The sequence below is a fragment of the Rhinopithecus bieti genome, unplaced genomic scaffold (assembly GCF_001698545.2).
Source record: "Rhinopithecus bieti isolate Rb0 unplaced genomic scaffold, ASM169854v2 scaffold_13689, whole genome shotgun sequence".
Classification (NCBI taxonomy): Eukaryota; Metazoa; Chordata; class Mammalia; order Primates; family Cercopithecidae; genus Rhinopithecus; species Rhinopithecus bieti.
Window position 1 is genome coordinate 932,319 of NW_016808044.1, and position 6,008 is coordinate 938,326.

The 6,008-nt window shown below is 40.7% G+C and overlaps 1 long non-coding RNA gene across 2 annotated transcripts in view; it reads left to right on the forward strand.

Annotated features, from left to right (window-relative positions):
* LOC108537671 (uncharacterized) overlaps positions 1–6,008 on the forward strand; it is a 12,935-nt gene that overhangs the window by 858 nt on the left and 6,069 nt on the right. The window lies entirely within an intron of this gene.

Sequence of the window (6,008 nt, forward strand, 5' to 3'; positions counted from 1 at the left end):
CTTCCTTCCTTCCTTCCTTCTTTCCTTCTTTCTTTCTTTCTATCAAATGTTACCTTCTCAATGAGTCTTGGGCTATCCTGATCACCCTATTTGAAAGAGTTGCATATCCATCTCCCGCATTTCCAGTGTCCCTTCATTGCACTTTTTGTTTTCTCATAGGATTTATCACTTGCTAACAATATAATACTTGTTTTTATTAGGGTTTTAGTATTTATTTTTAAATATGTCTTTGTAATGATATTCTGCATTGTATTTTGTAATGTACTTACTAGGTTTAGTGTTCATCATCTCTACTCTGTGTTAAAGTATAAGGTTTATAAAGACAAGTGTGTTTGCCTGCTTGTTTTTTCTTTTTGTTTTTTTTTTCCCACTAAAGTAGTGGTTAGGGTATAAAAGATGCTTTGCAACTTAAAAAAAAAATGAATGGAAAATGGCTGAATTAAGAAAGTTTACAAAGCTAGCTAAAAGCATATCTGGGCTGGGCACAGTGGCTCATACCTGTAATCCTAGCACTTTGGGAGACCGAGGTGTGCGGATCACCTGAGGTCAGGAGATTGAGACCAGCCTGGCCAATAAGATGAAACCCCATCTCTACTAAAACTACAAAAATTAGCCTGGCTTGGGGCAGGCACCTGTAATCCCAGCTACTTGGGAGACTGAGGCAGGAGAATTGCTTAAACCTGGGAGGTAGAGGTTGCAGCAAGCCGAGATGGTGCCACTGCACTCCAACCTGGATGACAGAGCAAGACTCCATGTCAAAAAATAAATTATCTGCCACTTGAAGCCATGTCTGTTCATCCCACCCTGTGTTCCATTAGCTGTACTATATGTCCTCCCACCACAGAGCATAGCAATGAAGAAGGGAGGATCTAGAAGCATGCAAAGTCCAAATCCAGCCACACCACTCACCAGCTTTGTCATCTTGACCAAGTTACTTAACTTCTCTGGGACTCATTTGGCTCATCCACAGAATAGAATAACAGTGCCAACTCTTAAGGTCATTGTGAGGAATAAGTCAGAAATAGGTACACATATGCACACAACCCACACACACACATGCACACACACATACCTGCACACACATGTGTATATTACACTTAGCACAGTGTAATATACATGGGCAGAGGAGAAATGTCTGAGGTGTAAAATTGGAGATTTAATTACATGCACGTTATTAGGCCTCCAAAAAAGTGGGTAACATCATTTAAACCTGAAAATCACACCGTTACCTTAACTCTTCACTATTTGAAGATACAGTTTCTGGGATCAGCATTTATCTTTCAACAGGCTGAATACTCAATAAGGCTCTACTCTTTGGGTTACCCATTTATTTTTTTCTCGGAAATGAGAACTAGAAGTGGTTGTTTAAATTCTAAGACAATTCTTCCTATATCTTCAGACAATTCTGAACAGGATCACAGAGAGTTTTTAGCAATTCATCCCCAACAATGGATTGAGAAGGGACTTGGCCCAGTTGCTCTAACAGGTGAGCCTGTGGCCTAGGGCTGATTCCTGAACACCCAGGTATTCATGGGCTCTGCAGCACTGAACACATTCCATCCACACATGTGAGTTTCTTCCAGTTACTCTGAGTCTGAGCTCTGCCTTGAACTAAGGCCAAGTAACAGGGTCCTGACTGACACCTGTGTAACTGTTGCAAGTATCTTTTCTGAGATACAGGGTCTTTCCTAGACCCTGGTTCTTTACAGTAGTAACTGCTGGCTGAGGTCTTTTCCAAGGTTCATTCTCAACCACTGCTACCATCTTTTCCTAAGAGCCCTGTGGCAGTGCGCTGAGACTCAGCACCATGGATGTACCGGATAACAATACCATTACAGACCATTGACTGTGAGCTTTTCATTCCGAGACTGACACTTAGAGCCTGACCCAATCCCCAGAAGTTCCTCCACTGCCCCCTACCCCCTTTCTTTTTTGTTTTTGAGACAGAGTCTCACTCTGTCGCCCAGGCTGGAGTACAGTGGTGCGATCTCAGCTCACTGCAACCTCCGCCTCCTGGGTTCAAGTGATTCTCCTGCCTCAGCCTCCTGAGTAGCTGAGATTACAGATGCACACAACCACGCCCGGCTAATTTTTGTATTTTTAGTAGAGAAGGGGTTTCATGATGTTGGTCAGGCTGGTCTCAAACTCCTGACCTCATGCATGATCCGTCCGCCTCAGCCTCCCAAAGTGCTGGGATTACAGGCATGAGCCACTGCACCTGGCCAAAGTTCCTCCACTTGCTCTTTTTTTTTTTTTTTTTTTTTCTTTTTTAATTTTTATCTAGTGGTCCTACCTAGAAAAGATTAAAGGAAGAAGAGATGAGGAACCACACATCATTCTAGTCTGCAAAGGACATTAAAATATCAATGCAATAAACAGAAATTATGATACCTATTAATTCAGGTTTCCACAGGGACTAATTAGATAACTGGTGAAATGTTAATTAGTCTTACCTTTCAGAGTGCCCTCAAAGGTAAATGAAAATAAAAAATTATAAATGAAAAAACTTGCATGTTGCAGGTACAAATCTACTCTCAACAAGCTGATAGTCCTCTGGAATTGGCAGTTGTAGCCACCTCAAATTCCGAATCTGGATAATGTGCATTGCAGTTCTGTTTTGCTGAGCTTTCTTTACAGCATGCAGTCTACTTTGGACAGAGATGAATTGTTAGGCAAATCTTTTCTGAATATCTATTAATAGAAATACCAATTAAAATATGCTTTCATGTAAATATGTCACCAAATAAAGGTCATCATATAAATGTTGAATAAATGTTTAAAGAAAATCATTTTGAAGAGTCATCACATCATTAGTCCATCCACATTGCCCACAAGTCTGCCTGGTCTTGGGATTTACCATTCCTCACCATCAAGTAGTGTTTTACCGAAGCCCATGCTGTGAGCATCAGAATTTTCTGCTGTACTAGTTAAAAATGCAGACTGGCGGCTCCAATCTAACCTTATGAAATCAGAAGAAAAAGACTGGAATCTGCATTTTATCAAGTGTTAAAGTGAACTAAATACGGCCCCAGAAGGACTCCATACTTCTACATTTGAGTCCTTGTGGACGATTAATGTAACCTAGATTAATAGCTGAGTGTTGGCCAATCCCAGCGGCCATACCTCGACCACTCATAGACAGCTGAGTGTTCAAACTGTGTTCGAATAAGGCAAATGCCAAGCCACAACCAGTCTCACTGTTTCTGTATCTCACTTCCGATTGCTGTACATCACTTTACTCTTTTTGGCCTATAAATGTGTTCAGATCGTGAGGCATCCCTGGAGTCTCTCTGAATCTGCTGTGATTCTGGAAGTTGCCCGATTCACAAATTGTTTCTTTCCTTGTTTTTGTTTTTGTTTATTTTTTTGCTCAATTAAACTCCATCAAATTTAAATTGTCTAAAGTTTTCTTTTGACACAAGTAACCCCAAGTGATTATTGTGCATATTTCTAATGTAAAGGGTTATGAGATAAAGGAGGGAAGGAAAAAGAATAGACGAACAAACGAATGGATGAATGATGAATCAAGCCACTTTTCTTTCTCAGGGAAAGAAAGGTTTAAGTCGCTGTTTTCCCCTCAGAGTTGGATCATGTTCCCCTCTCCCATCCCCCTGTAATTACAGCCGACCTTACTCTGGGGTGTGGAGGCTACTGAGCTGGGGCAGTGAGTTCTCATCAAGAGCCAGTGGACTCTCATCCATCTCTTCTGGTAATTCATCCTAATACAGCTCCATTTAATACAAAGGAGAGATACCCTGTAGGGCACAGTTTTACAAGATGTTATGAAACCTAATCAAAATCCTTTACCTTATTTTGAAAACAACCTTCCTTTAAAGGGCTTAGAAATACTTAATAATAATAAAAAGGCACTTCAGCAAACCTAGCTTCTGGCCAGGTAATATTTTCAAGACGTGTTCATATGTGTTGAAGCACAATTAATTCCTAGGAATCTTGACTTGGGCTAAAAGGATCATGGTAGTTGCTTGTCCTAGAATTACAGATTTACATAAAATTAGAGCTGGGATAAAAGTCTCCAACACTAAAAAGATGCTCACTATGTACTAGGCACTGCTCTGGGCACTGCACAGGCTCAAAATCCTTTTCACAGTTGTGCAACCTAAGGCACTGGGAGCTTGAAAAGCTTTTTCTTTTTCTTGACTAACTCCTTCACTTCCTTCATCTTTTCCTTTCTTTTCTTTTCTTTTTTCTATGAAAATGAAAAAAAGATATGATCTTCAGGGGTCCTATCTTTCTATGATAACTGGATTGGCTCCATCCAGTTATTTTCCAAATGGGGAAAGTGCATCAAAGGAAATGTAACATGGCCAGGAAGTGATTGAGCTGTACTGAAATCTGGGCATCTCTGTCCATTTCTGTCAACTGCAGGGACACAGAACTCTAGAGATGGAAGGAAATGCCTAGAGTTCACGGAATCTTACACCACCCCCAGCCCGCATCCGGCCACCCTCTCCTTTCTTAATCGGTTAAGTGGTCTATTACTTAGCTGAGCAAGGAGGGAGAAAGGTCTCAGCCTTCGTTTTTCCTGAATTTCCCAGGGCATTTGCCAGGTCTGATCCCTTGTTTGCTTCTATCTAGCATTAAAAAAACCTTTTCTCTTTGGCTTAGAAAATTGTCTGTGACAATCTTTTATGTATGTGAGAAATGTCCTCTAAATAGGAAACTAGAAAGCTCTGAGGTGGCCGGGCCTGCCTGGTTAGCTTTCTTCCTTGGTGTTTTGCTGACCCAGTCCTCTTTGGTGCTGGGTCAGATCATGTGAATAAGCAGGAGAGGCTGTGCTTCTGGAATCTGATCATGCCAATTCTGGAGGGAGATTTCCTGGATTCCAGCACTATGGGACCACCTACCATGTGGTCTCTGCCAGGGGGAGAGACAGGCTTACAGTCCTCCTAGCTCCTCAAAATCAAATGATTCCTCTCCCTGTATTTGTTTGTTCTTTCACTTTCAATTTGGTAGAATGAGATGTCTAAACTTTCAGTTGGATTTGATTTTAATACTCTTTGAGGTCTTGCTAAAGCCCTCCTCTAAAATTGTCAAGTTTAATTTATTAGATTCAACTGCAAAGTCACCGACTATAAGTTCACTAAACATGTCTTCATTCCAGGAGAAGCCATCTGGCCTGTTAACCATAGCTGGTTATTTGTGTCATAAAAGAATTCCAAACATTTTTACAATCCATGAAGTATTTGCTATTTTAGTGAAATCCTATTGCTACTAACTCCAAAGTTCTTTCCAAACTCTTTAAGTGAATTTTGTCAGAGGTGGGGAGGAATGTGGCTTTAAAATAATGAGCTGTCAAATGGAGTATAGAAATCATTTAGTTATGTAGAAATTTTCACTGCAACAGCTATCCAAATTCAAGAAACACCCCTTTGATATGCAAATCAAGGTAGTTAATTTCAAGTCAGACTTTGGCCTTTTCTAGAGATGAAGGCTTATCTTTTTTCTCCTCACGCAGCATACTTTCTTGGGTTATCGCATCCAACAATGACCTCACCCTGCACCTGTGTGCTACATAACTCCATATGCGTGCAACTTCCAAATATATATCTTTAATCTAAACCCTTTTCTAAGCTTCAAACTCATGTGTTTAGCTGCTTATTTAGATGACTATTTGACATCTTTACATAGATCTACCTCATTCTCATCAAAACTGATCTGCCCAAAGCTGTTTATTCTCCTGTTTCTTATCCTGATGAAAATATCTAATCACCCAGTTCAGTAAGCCTGTGAATACTGACAATCGCTCCCTCCACTTCCCACACCAAAACAGTTACCGACGGTGTTGAACAATGTTGACTGCCTACTGCACATATGTGTCCCCCTCCCACATTTCTAGAATACCCTGATTTTGATCAATTTTTTTCTCTCTCCTCCCCATATCTAGACACAGTCCAATTGCTACTGGAGAAATAAATCCTACCATCAACTTCAAGAATGTTCCAGAGACACATATGTAACAGTAATCCCATTACCCGCCGCCCCCCCCC